Source organism: Lynx canadensis, chromosome E1, assembly GCF_007474595.2.
Source record: "Lynx canadensis isolate LIC74 chromosome E1, mLynCan4.pri.v2, whole genome shotgun sequence".
NCBI lineage: Eukaryota > Metazoa > Chordata > Mammalia > Carnivora > Felidae > Lynx > Lynx canadensis.
In genome coordinates this window covers 53,977,141-53,993,385 of record NC_044316.2, presented here as the reverse complement: position 1 = coordinate 53,993,385, position 16,245 = coordinate 53,977,141, and the positions used below count along the sequence as shown (strand labels likewise).

General features: G+C 47.0%; 1 long non-coding RNA gene across 1 annotated transcript; it reads left to right on the top strand.

The window, feature by feature from the left end:
* The first annotated feature begins 12,274 nt into the window (after window positions 1–12,274).
* Window positions 12,275–15,932, top strand: LOC115501204. The gene is made up of 3 exons (XR_003964745.1): window positions 12,275–12,494; window positions 13,795–14,078; window positions 15,851–15,932. It is a non-coding gene; the product is annotated as an uncharacterized LOC115501204 (long non-coding RNA).
* Window positions 15,933–16,245: the final 313 nt, after the last annotated feature.

Sequence of the window (16,245 nt, the reverse complement as noted above, 5' to 3'; positions counted from 1 at the left end):
AGTGACATCACATCGGTGCTTCTGGATTGGGGCTTTCCAGCATTGACAAGCAATGTGGGTTGGGACATAAAGGTTCTCATGGGCTGAAACCTCTCATGACATTGACCCCTGAGGACTGGCACAGCCTGATACAGAGAAAGAGATTCAGACACCCAGCCTATTTGACTGGTCACCAGGTGTACCCCAGTAAGTGCTCCCTCTGGATGGTGAAGACCAAAGAGAGGGGTGCCTGGGTATCTCAGTTGGCTAAGCGTCTGACTCTCAGTTTCAGCTCAGGTCACGATCTTGTGGTTTTATGAATTCAAGCCCTGCATCGGGCTCTGCACTATCAGTGTGGAGCCTGCTTGGGATTCTCTCTCTCTCTCTCTCTCTCTCTCTCCTTCTCTCCTGCTCATGTTATCTGTCAAAACTAAGTAAATGAACTTAAAAAAATTTTTTTAATGTTTTATTTATTTTTGAGAGAGAGAGAGACAAAGTACGAGTGGGGGAGGGGCAGAGAGAGAGAGAGAGAGACAGACAGACAGACAGAGAGAGAGAGAATCCTAAGTAGGCTCCAGGCTCTGAGCTGTCAGCACAGAGCCCAACACGGGGCTTGAAGTTGTGAAATGCGAGATCATGACCTGAGCTGAAGTCGGATGCTCAACCGACTGAGCCACCCAGGCAACCCCCCCAAAAAAATGTTTTTTAAAGACCAAAGAGAAAATTCTCACTGGCCATAAAGCCAAACTCTTAGGGCATAGAACAAAGCAAAAGGGAAAATCTAAGAGCTTTATCTAAGCCTTGGGCCTCCTGGAGCCACAATAACACCTAAGAGGGATGTGTCATGGGGTTGGGGACTGTGTGTTGTTTACAGTGTACCTGCTCGCATGGAGGTTTCTTGAGGCTGGTGAGTGACCTAGTGTCAGTCTACCCCATTCCATGACCAGCTCATCCTATCATGGGAATCGTCTTCAGGTGACAAGAGCTCAAACAGCTTTTAAGTGCTCGACTTGTGTCCACCAATTTTGCAGCTCTGGCTTCCAAGATGTCCCTTAGCAACAGATGACAAACATCAGAAATCATATAGACAGAGGAAAACAAAGAGCATTTCTGGGATGAAATGGATCAGTAATGAAAGGACACTCAGCCAAATCGAACTGGTTGAACCACAAAGCCACTAAGCCCAAGGAACTAGGTCCACAAATATTTTCTCCTGTTCATCTGAATGGAGAGAGAAAAAAGACTTTTCACTCTCGTTTTCTCAGCCTCTATAGATGGCGATTCCAGGAGGCTGACATGATGAGAAATCTTACCTTCTGCCAGCTCTCTGTCAGATGTCCCAGGGACGTCTCAGCTGTGGCAGGGTCTGGGGTGAGCGGTGTCCAGCTAGTCCTGCCGACTACGCCAGCTGTCCGGGAGCAAGGATATCCCATCCCGTTCTAGAGGAGGAAGTGTTCCTGGCCCCTTCAAGGTTCTTCTGGTTGGACCAAGAATCGAATTGACATGAAACAGATTAACAGGAGAAAATCCAGCTGAATAGTATATGTGTGGGGGAACCCACACAGACAGGGCAATCGGGCATAGTGGGGTGTAAGTGTCATCCTGAATTAAGGAGAAGGGGCGGGAGTCTGGGACTTCAAAGGGAAAGAAAGGATTTCGTGGGAAAATGAAAACCAGTTAGTGTTTGCTACACAAATGCTTGCCCTGTTATGTAGTTGGGTTACTCAGATAAGATTTATTCCTGGTAATAACTCTTATTCTGCAAAGACTCTCAATTGAGGTTCTTCTATATAGTAAAGGGAGGGGCAGAGTTTTTCTGCAGACAGCAGGGTCTTGACTGCCATTACCTGCGAACAATCTTCATGCTCAAAGTGGCCCATCTTGGGGCGGCCTGCCTTCAGCCTGTGTAGCTCTGTTTGTGTTCACGTGTGAGGGCTGGGCTGAGCCTTCTCCTGGGATTGGGGCCCCAGTGAGCCCTGAATTTATGCGGGGGTGGTGAGCGGGAACATTGGCCTCTCCTCAAATTTTCCCTCCCTCCCTTCCTTTCTCAAGGTCGACTGAGGTGTAATTAAGATAAAATAAACCACATACGCTTAAAGTGAAGAGTTTCAAACGTTTTTCTTGTTGTTTTTGCTACTTCTCAAATCTTACATACGGTACAACTTTGTGGTGCTGTTCGGTTCTATGTGTTTAACACACGGATCATTTCACGGAACCACCACCACAGACATGCAAAGCAATGCTATCACCTCGCGGGACAGGTCTTTCACTCTGACTTCCGTTTCTTTAATGGCAGGCAGTCCAGCTGGTGAGGTTAGGACTTAAAGTGCTGATGTGGCTTCTGTGGACTGTGGTTCCTGCGTGCGCTGGTTCAGCTTTCTGGAGCCTTGCAGGTGCTTTCTGGAGCCTTGCAGGCGCTCCCAGATGCCCCATGTGCGCCATCTAGTGGCCAGTCTGTGATTGGCGATGGCCTTCACCAAGTCTCAAACTCCAGTATTCTCCCCAGGGTCTGATCAGGAGCCCACACTGGGGCGCGATCCCTGGAGATCAAGCGTCCCTTTCTTCAGCTGCTTTCTCTTCTCCATCCCCCCCACCATTCCCTCCCAGCTTTCAGAACGGCCACCTCCTCCTTTCCTCGTCCTTTGGCTAGGAAGCTTGGAGAGCTGAGGTTTTTCTCTCCCCAGTCGGCTGTGTACCTCCTGTGACTGGGTTTGCATCCAGGGCCAAGCAGTAGAAGAACAAAGAGAGAAGATGCACTGGTATTCCTCTCTCTCTCCCCCCTCTTGGGGCCCAAGCTCTTCTGGGCAGCAAAGACCTTCCCCCTTCAGAGTTCCAGCTGTCGACCCCCAGCGTCTGCAGGTGGAATTGCAGCTTCTGTCCTGAGGCTTGCTTGCTGGGGACGTCGTGGGAGGGAAAGAAAACACGAACACCAAGAAAACTCTGGCAATTTGACCCCCTCTTCCCTTAGGGTTTCCTTTTTCTGCTCATCCTGGGCTCTTAGGGTCCCTGCTGAGCATGCACTTTCAGGATGTGGGCTGCAAGGTTCCCGCTCAAGCAGGAGGATATAGTGGGAAATATAATCAGAAAACTCACTGCTGGATTGGTCCTATACTTAGTCTGGTTTCCTTCCCCAATTCCTGTTACGGTTCATTCTGCGCAATACTCAGATAGTGGGTCTACATATTCTGTCTGGGCTTTTACTGTAGTCTGGGGAGAGGTCTGTGGAGTGTGTTGACGTCATCTTCCCTGAGCTGGAAGCCTGCAGCATAGATGTTCAAGAACAAAAAGCTGGAAATGGGCTCAGCCACCATCCCTACATGACTAGGTAATTATGTTACAATCACAATGGAACATTAAAGCAACTATTTAAGGATTACGTAAGTACAGATGTAATGGCTTGGAAAGATTTCCGCAGCAAAATTTAAACGCTTTTTATTGGAGTATAAAATCCACACAGAGAGTGCACACAACAGAAGTGCAAAGATAAATACACTTGCACAAATAAAACACACCCATGCAACCAGTACCCCAATCCAGAAACAAACAGTCCCATCCCCCAGGATGCTCTTAAACTGCATAAAATATTTGGGGAAACTAAGGCAGCTAGAGATCTTCATTCTGGACTTAGAAGATCCCTCAGCTTCTCGTGTGAAAGCATAGCCTGTATATCAAGAAGGGTTGGAAGGCTCAAAGACCTTGGCACAATACCACACACCTGTTTCACATGCTGTTTTGCACCCACATACTAAGAACCCCAATCAGCTACGTTTTGGCTCAATCTCACTTACAATCAGATAACAAACAATGATCAGACATTTGAGGCAGGTGTGTAATGTGAAAGGGAAGGACCAAACTAGACCAGACCAAACGAAAACATGACCACAAATGAGAGTTTTGAACACATCCACAAGCAGGGAATAAAATTTCTAAACTAAATATTTCATGCAAAGATTGGAAGGTAAAGTAAACACACAAAAGCAAACCAAACACTCCCAAGAAGTAGAATCAAACTCACAAACACGGAAAACATAAAAGAAAAACAGGAGACAAAAGAATTGATTCAGAGAGGAGAGGGAAAGGGAGCAGGGGACAGTCAGAGGAGGGGACACCTGTGGGAACATCATGTAGGAATCATTAGCATAAGCAGCTTGGGGCTGGGATGTGGCCCACAGCCCACACCCAGGGGAAATACACCCAAGAGTGATGGAGGAAATGTCTAGGACACAATAGGGCTGAAAGGAAAGTATAATCTCCCCATAGTACCTCTGCCTCAGAAGGACTCAGGACCTCAGGGGGACCCTGAGAGAGAGTGGCAGCAGGTCAGGATCTGGGCTGGACCAGGACCAAGGGAGGAGGAGGGTGGTCTGGGGTGCACTGAGGTGGGCTGCCTGGAAGGAGGTTCAGGATGGGGCTGTATGGCCAGCGAGGCTGGGTGTGAGCCCTGAGCACTGATTCTTCCCCATGTGCAAACCCAACGTGTGCCCATCCCTCCCTTGGACCCGGCCCTGAGGTTCTGGTGTCCCTTCCCTGCTGCACTGGGTCACCTGGTTTGCTGGCAGCTGGCTCCCCAGGTCCTCACGCACAATTGCAATAGCAGCCTGGACAGTGGGATGCTTTGCTTCCGCAAATCACGGAAGACATATGACGTCAGCCACATGCTCCCAAAGAAGGCACTGATTTTCTTCTAATTAATAAAATTAGGAAGTCAGTGAAGAAAAAATAAATTAACGGAAGTAGATGAGAGAAACTAAAAAAGAATGATTTAGAACAATAGAAGGCAGTTTGACTCCAAGCTCAGCTCGAGTCCCCAGAGGGCGGCTGCAATCAGCTGAGCATCAGGAGACAAGGCAGGTGGGCAGGACATGTGGCTGCTCCTGGTTCTGTTCCTCCCCGCCCTCCAAAATGAGTGCACGGGCAGGGGCTTCTGGACAGACTACCTGTAGGACCTGGGTGAGACTCAGACTAGGTCCGTCCCGAGGGAAATGCCAGGGTCTTTCATTCATCAGGACACTGTTTCAGTCAAAAAAGAATTTTTTTTTTAAGTTATGTTACCTGGCAGGTACTAAGTTAGGTGTCGGGGAAAGAAAACAAAAATAAATTGCACAAGCAGTGTCTGTTTTCAGGCATTGTTTGTCACCCCCAGCAGATATATCGGTAAATAGATGGTAGATGGACAAGTGGGTGGACGGACAGATGGATGGATGGATGGTTGGATGGATGAATAGATAGCTGATGGATAAACGCAAACATGCACACATATATACACACATACATAAATGCATGAATTCCTGAGGGATTTTTAAGGAGCTTAACCCCCAGCTGAGACCCACTCAGTTCAGCTGGGGTTCAGATATCAGCATCATTTTCAAGCCTGCACAACTGGTCTTGATTTGAAGCTTGAGCCAGGATCCTCTCTTCTGAAGAGCTCAGACAACAGGGAGGAAGGCAGGCAGCAAAACCAGGGTGTGACAAGCTCTCTGCCGAGTTGCTCACCGCCCCCTCCCCCACCCCGCCCCCATCAGGCTGCCTGAGTCTCTGCTCTGGATGAGCCACAGACCGGACCTTCATCCAGTGTTGGAAGCTCAGTAACCGAGTCACGGACAAAGTGCTCTGGTGGCTCGGGGGTGACCGAGTTGGCTGTAGAACCGGAGAATCCCCCAGAAAACACAATGTTGGAGCTGAGCCTTGAGGGATGGATATCAGGGTTTGATTCCACCAACGAGAGAAGAAAGCACATTCTGGTAGAGGGAAGAGCTTGTACAAAGGTATGAAGACACAGAAGAACAAGGTGTATAGGTAAAAAAAAAAAAAAGAAAGAAAATAACAACAACAACAACAAAAACAAGCAATCACCTGTGCGAGTGAGTGTGTTTGGTGTGTGTGTGTGTGTGTGTGTGTGTGTGTGTGTGTGTTTAGTTCTGTGCCATGTATTAATTCAGAGGCTGAGGGTTTGTAGGTGTGTGGGGGTTAGAATGTCAGGAGCTGGGATGGGGAGGGGACCATGCTGTCTCACCAGCTCTGGGATTCAGAAATACACCCGTGGCTGCTGCGTGCGCTCTGTGCTGCTGGGAAGAGGTGCTGCTTGAGGGCAGGCAGGGGACGGTGGTCAGTAGGATGGAGTGAGCAGAGGGCCCCTGTATTGGGCAGTTAGGAGACCCAAGGAGAACTTCATGAGAGAGGTGACAACAAAAGATTCTGCGGGGGTTGAAGGGACAGGCGGGATGTAGAGATTAGACAGAGGGCAGGGGCTCCTGGCTGGTCTTCAGGGAAGGGCCAGAAGCCCCAGCAGCATGGGGGTCAGCTCTGGGCTCAAGGAAGGACAAGCTGCATGTTGGGTTTCTGTTTTCTAGGCCACTTCTCCACCTGCCTGGAGAGCATGGTGAGAGGCACACTGGGGGGCACACTGACTGCACACTATACATATGATCCGGGATGGGAATCCTACAGGAAGTGGTGGTGTCGCGGGAATGACTGGAGTTCCTGCAAAATCCTTGTTAAACCCACTGGGTCAGAGCAACTGGTGAAGAAGGGCTGAGCGTCCGTCCAGGATAATCACAGCCAACGCACATTCACCATGACCTTGGAGAATCTCCAGTGGGACGACTCAGACATCTACTAGTGTGGGATTGAGCGATTTGGCACTGACCTGGGGTTGGAATTTGCTGTGATTGTTGACACAGATAGGCACTACCCCTTCTGTGTTCTGTGCCCCTGGGACCCACCCCCAGAGGAGACAGCACTGTTTCTCTACCTTCCCTGATGGATGGAGAGGAGTCTGGAAACTTGCCTGAGACTACACATATACATGTGCTTGTTTGAGCGTGTGTGTGCACATATGAGTGTTTTACAGAATGGCACGTGCAAGCATGGATGGGGGGCACCAAGATTCTGGAAAGGACTGGAAGAAAGAGTGAGCACCCACAGCTCCACATGTCACCATCTGCTCTCCCCAGAGGGAGCAAAGAAGGATAGACTCGGCCAGGACAGGCTTGTTCAGGGAAGGCAACTCCTCTTTTCCCGGTCGCCTCCACCGTCAGCACATCCCAGCCTGAGTGGGGTCTGTTGGACGTGGAGAGAGAGTGGGGTGCTAGAAAGCCAAGATTCTCCATCTCTTAGATGCTCTCATGGCTTCTGGCTTCTCCTCCAGGACGGGATCAAGCTTGTCTGGGCACGTGTTTCTCTGCACAGCTCATTGTCTGAGTCTGTTGCCCACAGAGATCAAGGTGATGGTCCCAGTTTCAGCCCATAGGCCAAAGGGACCTCCTTCCATGGGACCAGAGACCCCAATTCCTTCCAATGCCTTCCTGGACCTCTGGTACCTTGTGTCCTGCTCTTTCTGGAATTTGGGACCAGGACTTCATAGCGGCTGTTCCCACCCCCTGTTCCATATCGAGTATCAGAGGGAAGGAGCCCAGCACAGTCGGGGTGCTGTGAGGATTCCTGAGGTCCAGAATGGCCTCCATGGTCAAAGTGCTGCTTAAATCTATCAAATACTTTTGTCCATATCTACGAGATGATCATATGATTTTCTCCTTTAGTCTGTCAGTGTGGCATATTATACTTACTGATTTCCTCACGTTTGAACAATTTTGCATTCTTGGGATAAACCCAACTTGGTCATGATGTGTTCCTGGCTTATATATCCCTGGATTCAGCTTGCTGACTTTTTTTTGTTGCAGACTTTGGTATTTATGTTCATGAGTGATTTTTGCCTATATTTCTTTTTTACACTGTCCTTGTTAGGTTTTGCCATGAAGAGTATGCTAGTGTCATAAATGGATTTGGTATTTCATCCTCTTTTTCTATGTTCTGGAATTTTAAAAAAATTGTTTATTTTTGAGAGAGTGCAAGCTGGAAAAGGGCAGAGAGAAGGGGACGGAGGATCTGAAGTGGGCTCTGCATTGACAGACTGACAGGCTGACAGAAGTGAGCCCGATGTGGGGCTCAAACTCACGGACCGCGAGATCGTGACCTGAGCTGAAGTCGGACGCTCAACCAACTGAGCCACCCAGGTACCCATATGGTCTGGAATTTTTCACGTAAGATAGGCATTCTTTCTTCCTTAAATGTTTAAGGGATATCTCCATTGAAGCTGTATGGGTCTGGAGGCTTCTTTAGGAAAGGTATGTTTTTGTTGTGGTGGTTGGTTTTAAGTAAGCTCTACACCCAACATAGGGCTTGAATTTACATACCAGAGACCAAGGGTCACATGCTGTACCCACTGAGCTGGAGGGTGCTCCCTGTGAGTGGTCTTTAATAACAATGGATTTGATTCATTTAAATAGTTGTAAGATGATTCAGATTTTCTTTTTTTTTCAACGTTTATTTATTTTTTGGGACAGAGAGAGACAGAGCATGAACGGGGGAGGGGCAGAGAGAGAGGGAGACACAGAATCGGAAACAGGCTCCAGGCTCCGAGCCATCAGCCCAGAGCCCGACGCGGGGCTCGAACTCCCGGACCGCGAGATCGTGACCTGGCTGAAGTCGGACGCTTAACCGACTGCGCCACCCAGGCGCCCCTGATTCAGATTTTCTATTGCTTTTTGTACCTATTTTAGTATATCACATTATTTTTGCTAGAAATTTGTTTATTCCATCTAAATTTTCAAACTTATTGGCATAAACTTGTTTAGATTTCCTTTATTATCCTATCCCTTATTATCTTAACTTGTTTTTAATATGCACAGGATATTGTGTGAAATACCTGTTTTCATTCCTGGTGTCAATTATTCAGACCTCTCCTTTTATCACTAATATCTTGCTAACGGTTTTGTTTCTTTAAAAAAACAACTGTTGGCTTTTTGGTCTCTATTTTATATTTCCTTTCTATTTCATTAATATTTTTCTTTTCTTCATTATTTCCTTCCTTCTACTTTCATCTGCAAGTGACCATGCAGTGTCACTATGGCCCAGGGTGGGAGACCTACGTGAAGTCCTGGTGTCCAGATGCTGATTTGAGTAGCTGCACCATCTTTGTTCAGACTGCTGGATCAGAGCTGAAGAAGAACCTTGTGTCCATCAATCAGAGAAAGGGCACATTCTCCATGGCCATAAGGGGGGAGTAAAACAACTTGTGAGAAAAATGAGCTGTTGTTTTTCTGAGTTGCTCCCAGGCATCTTACAGAATGGCAACCCTGTTCACACCCAAAATCTGGAAATTTAGATCAGGACCCAAGCTTAGAATTCCTCCATAAGTTCCTGTTTTACTTTTCCTGAGGAATCCTTTAAATTAACCACTTGGAGTTGATTCTGTGGAAAATCAGTGACCTCTTCCTCAATCCCCTTGTAAGTCACAGGGGCCATCACCCCACTGTCAGTCCCCTGCTCTCTGTGGTTGGGATGTGGGACTGCCTTTCCCCTCACTGAATGCCTCTCCCTTGGATCTGTAAACAATGCATTTTGTGACTCTGCTTCCATTGTGTGGGTGTATTGAGACTGGGCCTTTCATTAAAATGTCCTGGGTGATTCGTGTCCCCAAAGTGGGAGTGTGGCTGTTGAGGGAGCTACCTACCTGACCATCCATGTGGGTGGCTGTGACTCCTCATCCAGCTTGTCGTGATCTGCATATTCTTTTGCTTTTTTAAGAGAAAGAGGCAAGAAAGACAGAGAAGAAGAAGAAGAAGAAGAAGAAGAAGAAGAAGAAGAAGAAGAAAGAAGAAGAAGGAGGAGGAGGAGGAAGAGGAGGAGGGGAGGGGAAGAAGAAGGAGGAGAAAGAGAAGAAGAAGAAGAAGAAGAAGAAGAAGAAGAAGAAGAAGAAGAAGAAGAAGAAAGAGGGGGAGAAGGAGGAGGGGGAAGAGGAGGAGGAGGAGGAGAAGGAGAAGAAGGAGAAGAAGAAAAAGAAGAAGAAGGAGGAGGAGGAGGAGAAGGAGGAGGAAGAGGGCAGAGGGACAAAGAGAGAGAATCTTAAGGAGGCTCCATGCCCAGCATGGAGTCTGACTCAGGGCTCAATCCCACAACCCTGGGATCATGACTATGGGTCAAAGTTAACGTGGCCATTGACCTAGAGGAGAACTCTTCCTTTGTGCACCATGTAGCATCTCCTCAGCAGGAGGGAGCTAGTGAAACACTGGGCAGATACGCCAACTTTTATATTTATTTGTGAATATTTAGGAAGAGAAATGTTTTTAAAGTACAAAAATGAAGAATAAAAAAAAAAGTGTGTTCTGACTTCTACCCTAGTCCCCTACCCAAAGGTAAAGACTATAGCCAGTGCATGTGTGTGGTTTGGAGAAATCCTATGCATCTAAAACATATTTATCAGCATATATTCTTTCCCTCCCTCATAGAAAAATCGCACGTCTTGTTCTACACCTTGTCTTCTTCACTGGGTGTATTTTAAAAATCATTCCATACTAGTATGTGTAGATTTTTGTTTGTAATGGCTTCACAGTATTCCATGATATCTACATATCATGACTTGTTGAATTTTTTTTTCTCTCATGATGGACATTTCAGTTGTTTGGGTTTTTGCAACTATATGCAATTGTACAATGAAACTCCTTGCATATGTGGATTGATACACATTTATGGATATACCTGCAGAGTACATTCCTATGAAAATATAGCTCTGCCACAGGTCTGTGCATTTTTCCAAATTTGATGGATATAACCAAAGAAGTTGTAAATATTTCTACCCTTGTCTGAATTTGTTAATAAATGGCCAGCCCCCATCCCCAACATTGGGTATTGTCAATTTTTTATCTTTACACTCTGATTGGCAGATTTGGCATATTGATTACACATGACCTGGGCCCCCAGGCAGTGGAGAATGATGTGGGGGGTGGGGGGTGAATGAGACAAGGGAGAAGGAGTAGTTCTAGGCAGCCAAGCACACAGCCACCAGGTAGGCGATGCTGGGTGAGCTGAGAACCAACAGGACACCTGCCTTCAGCACGAGTGGAAGGTTCCAGGCCATCACCTGCTCTAGCTTGCAGACCCTCCCAGCCACCTCCCTCCCCACACTAGACTTAGGCAAACACCAACTTTAATTCAAAAGGGGAATAACACTTTCAAAAGCTGATAGGTAAAAAACAATAAAACAAACATTTTTTTGCACAAAGCAAATAAAAAGCAGACTTCATGAGAGGAAATGTCCCAAGAAGCATAGGAAAATCAGTACCTATAAGTAGCTGTATTTAGTCTAAAGGAAATGATAGACAACAGGATGAATCTAGAAAATAAAGAGAGTGGAGTGCAAGACAGAGTGATGGAAAGTGAGACAGCAGATCTCAGGAAAGATAAGGAGCAGAAGAGAAAGAGACAATGGGGTGCTTGGGTGGTTCAATTGGTTAAGCATCCAACTCTTGATTTCACCTCAGGTCACAATCTGCGGTTTGTGGGATCGAGTCCCACATCAGGCTCTGTGCCAAGCAGGCTTGGGATTCTCTCTCTCTCTCTCTCTCTCTCTCTCTCTCTCTCAATCAGAGTAAATAAACATTAAAAAAATGAAAAGGAGCAGAAAAGAAAGACAATATTGCCCAAAAGAAAGAATGAAACAACCACAAAACCCAATGATAAACGTGCCTGAAAATGCACAGACGTGGTACCTTGTAGACATTTCCTGAAGCGACATTTACGTGAACATAGTATAACATGTGGAGAGGCAGACATTGGTACAGGAGACAGAGAGATGATGCCACAAATGTACCCCAGCTATTCCCTTGGAGAAGAAAAGAGAAGCCAAAAGTAAACATAATTGAATTGAATTAAAAACTATGTGGAAACAAAGAGATCTTTCAGGCTGTCATTGAAAGCCCACCTGGGGACCCAGGAAAGGAACTGATACAGATGATCCACACCCAGAATGGTATGAAGTTACCAAACCTTGTGGATAAACAGAATCATCTGGGGTGCCTGGGTGGCTCAGTCGGTTGAGCGTCGGACTTCGGCTCAGGTCATGATCTCACAGTTCGTGGGTTCGAGCCCCACGTCCGGCTCTGTGCTGACAGCTCAGCCTGGAGCCTGCTTCCGATTCTGTGTCTCCCTCTCTCTCTGCCCCTCCCCCACTCACACTCTGTCTCTCCTTCAAAAATAAACATTAAAAAAATAAAAAATAATAAAATAAAATAAACAGAATCATCTGGGCTGGTATCAGAAACGATGATCACATCAGAAGGTCGTACCAGAAGGATCACATGGTGTGTGACAGAAATACTCTTGCTTCATAACAACACTGCATCCCAACACACAGTGAAGGAGAATCTATATGTTCTGAGCAAATGACAGAATATTCCGGAATGCTCTGACAACTGTCTCGTGAATGCAAGACCTTATGAAATACAGCACCCATGAGCCCTTTCAAAATAGAAAATATACATCATGATCAAAGTCTGCCAACAAAGGGTGAAGTTAAATAGTGAAAAAAGAGAAGCTGTGGTCAGCAATGAGTGTTTTACCCTAAGCATAAAACCCCTAAGCAATGGTGGGAACGATTACAGAAGAGAGTGTAAGTGTCATAGATGCAAAGAACACCATTCTGAGAAAATCAGCACTGGGAAGAGGACGGTGGGCCATGGGTGAGATGCAGAAGTCTTCGTCTTTTAGGGCACAGAGTCCAGAAATAGTTTTAATGTGTTGTTCAAAATCAGATGGTATTGTGGGGGCTGGGAGTCCAGGCAAGTGCGGAGGGCATCCAAGTGAGAGGCATCTCAGCATGGGTGTCAGGGTCTAAGCCAGCTGAGGAAGCCCTCCCCACTGAGGGTCAGCCCAGGCTGGGGTGGCAGAACCCAAAAGGGGTGAGAAGAGCATCTCCATGGGTGGTGGCTGGGTGTAGGACATCAAATCCCACATGGGGTGAGGCTGGGGCAGAGTGGTGGGGGTGGGGGCGGACATGGGTGTGGAGGCGGGGTCAGACACCATGCTAGGCTCAGCTTTTCATCTCAGCACTCTCTGATCTGTGGAATGCAGGTAAGGACCCCCAAAATCTCCTCCACTGTTATTCTAGACACTTGGAAAGACTTGTCAATGGGTGGGTCCTTGGCATTACCCCTGATTAGGGCTTCGACATATGAATTTGGGGGAGGACACAGACACGCAGTCCATGGCAGGTGACTAACAGACACCTTCAATTCCAAACCAGAATCTGTTCTTCCTGCAAGCCCAGCTTTGCCCATTTTGGTTCATTGCATTCCCAAACCCCCAGGTGCTCAGCCTTGAACTTAGGAGTGGCCCCTGATTCCTCTCTTGCTCATATCTAATCTGTTAAGATATCCTGCTGCTCTGGGGCGCCTGGATGGCTCAGTTCGTTGGGCATCTGACTTTGGCTCAGGTCATGATCTCATGTTGCCTGAGTTTGAGCCCCGCGTTGGTCTGTGTGCTGACAGCTGGGAGCCTGGAGCCTGCTTCGGGTCTGTGTCTCCTTCTCTCTCTGCTCCTCCCCTGCTCTCACCCTGTCTCTCTCTCTCTCTCTCTCTCTCTCTCTCTCTCTCTCTCTCTCTCAAAACATAAATAAACATCAAAAAAGTTTTAAGCTATCCTGCTGCTCTTTCTTCAAAATATCAATGTCCAGAATCTAACCATGCCTCCACCTGCCCACTGTTCTGCCCACTGTTCTTAACTGAGTGCCTGTCACCATCGATGCACTGAACATTTGCAGACTAAGCAGCCTTCCAGTTCTCTGACCTCCATATTCTCCTCAGCAGCTTCGCATGCCTCCACGCAATTTCTCAAACATGCCAGCCACAAGACATTTGCTATTCCTAGATAGGACGGGGTGGGAAAATCTAGATGGAAGTCAGCTGGGACCACCCTACTGTGTGACAGGAGGGTGTGTCGGTGGCTGCGGGTGCAGTCATAGTAAGGGCATAATCTTCACAGGAACAGAAAGCAGAACGGTGCATTCAAATGTTTCTGAGGATGAACTTTAGCAAGTAATCGACTGGCCACATGATGCTCTGAGCCTCTCGCTTCCCCCATTTTCTGACCAGCCCTGAGAACAGAACCAAGAGGCTGAAGAAGGAAGCAGAGAAGTGCCAAGAATTGCAGAAGAGGGGGATGTGGTGAGCGGCCCCTGGGTGAGGGGTTCCAGCTGCAGCAGGAGAGACACCAGAGGGACGGGGCCATATGGCTGCCATCGGCTTTGCTGCTGCTCTCTGTCCCAGGTGAGCGGGGCTGGGCAGGTCTGGGTGACAATGGTGTGGGGCAAGGCTGGTGATGGGGAAGGGAAGAGATGAGGACACAAACAAAGAGAGGAGGGGGTGAGCTCGGAAAAACCTCACCCAGCCAAAGAAGAGGAGGAGTTGATGGTAAGATGCTTCCCACAGGTGAGCACGTACCGAGCCCTAAAGAAATCGGCTACTTTAATCCTGATGACCACATTCTGAAAATCAGGAATATTGTTTTATGTCCAGTAAAGGGGAGGGGAGCAGAGAAATAATACTAATTGGGCTAATCACTGCATTACATGGTTTTCCACATAATCTAACCCAATTCTTACTGCAATCCTATGAAACGAGACACGCAAAGATGCATATATTTTACTCCAGACCAGTTCATAAAAGTCAGCCAAGATTCAAAGAGAAATATTTCTATAGCCAAGTCATTGCTCTACTTGTAAGACTTATTTCCAAGCTCATCAATTTTTTCATAATACAATGATCACTTATGACATAAGCCTCCTTGTATATAACCGTCTATGTATCCCAGGTGCTAACACATCCCCCCACCCCCACACCCGGAGAAGGTTCTGTTGGGTTTGAATGCTTGTCAGCGGCTCCCTCCCTGAAGTTTGCAACGAGGCGCACAGTCTGTTATAAGCACGCGTCACCATCTTCACTCAACTCCTTGTGTGTGGAGCAGCCCTCTCGTCTCCACCAAGCCCAAGCCTTCCCTGGGCTAGTGATGCCAGTTTCCAGAAAACACTCCAAACTCTGGAGCACTGAGTTTGCAGGCAGGGCCACCACACTCAGAACCTGAACCCTGGCGTGGCTCCCACAAGGGCAGGGCCATTTGTGACACCTCAAGGAGAGCTGGGACTGGCTCAGGACTTGGCTGAAGGAGAAATTCAACCAAGGAGGCACATCCAGACCTTACTAATAAAACACAGATGGGGTAGTATAGGAAACAATGACGGGCAAGAAAGAAGCTTATGATGCACTTTATTCTATTTCAAACTTATTTCAAGCATTCTCGTTTCTTTGCCTTTCCAGATAAATTTTCAAGTAAGTCTGTGTGTATCTACCAAAACAATCTTCCTGGTATTTTGATCGGAATCGTATTAAACTTATAGATCAATACTGGGAACATTGACATCTTTACTATGTTGAGTCTTCCAGTCCATAAACATGGTACCTCTTGCAATTTAGTTAAATATTCCTTGGCTTCTATCACCAGTGTTTTGTAAATTTAAGTATTTGGATGTTGCATGTGTTCTGTTAGATTTATACCTGGGTATTTTGTCTTCTTTTTGAGCACTCATGAACAACACGGTGCTTTTCGTTTCATTTTCTACATGCTCATCGCTAGTTTACAAGTGAGATTGTGTGTGTGTAGGTGTGTATATGTGTGTGTTTATGTGTATGTGTTTATGTATGTATGTATATGTGTTAGTGTATGTGTGAGTGTATGTATGTGTGTATGTGTGTGCATGCATGTGTGTGTCTCTGCGTGTGTCAGTGCCCATGTGTATGCATGTGTCTCCGTGTGCATGTGTGTAAGTGTATGTGTGTATGTGTGTGTGTATGCGTATGTATGCATGTATATGTGTGTATGTGCGTGTATATCGATCTTTATTCCAGTGACTTGTTAAATTAATTTACCAGTTCTAGCAGTTTGGTAAAATTTTTTTGATAGATTCCTTAGGATTTTCTACACAATCATGTTGCCTGTACAAAGGCACAGTTTTATTTTTTCCTTCCTAATCTGTGTGCTTTAGTGGTGTCCTGGAACCCTAGGAGCCCCTGGAAGGTCTTAAACACTCTGATGACCCTGTGGAGCATGTAGCATCGTGGACCCACTGTTTTCTGGCATTTCTGCTTTAAAAATTTTTTTTTCAACGTTTATTTATTTTTGGGACAGAGAGAGACAGAGCATGAACGGGGGAGGGGCAGAGAGAGAGGGAGACACAGAATCGGAAACAGGCTCCAGGCTCTGAGCCATCAGCCCAGAGCCTGACGCGGGGCTCGAACTCACGGACCGCGAGATTGTGACCTGGCTGAAGTCGGCTGAAGTCGGACGCTTAACCGACTGCGCCATCCAGGCGCCCCTGGCATTTCTGCTTTTAAAAGAGAAGTCAGAAGTGAAATGGCTCATGTTTACATGTAGGCAACA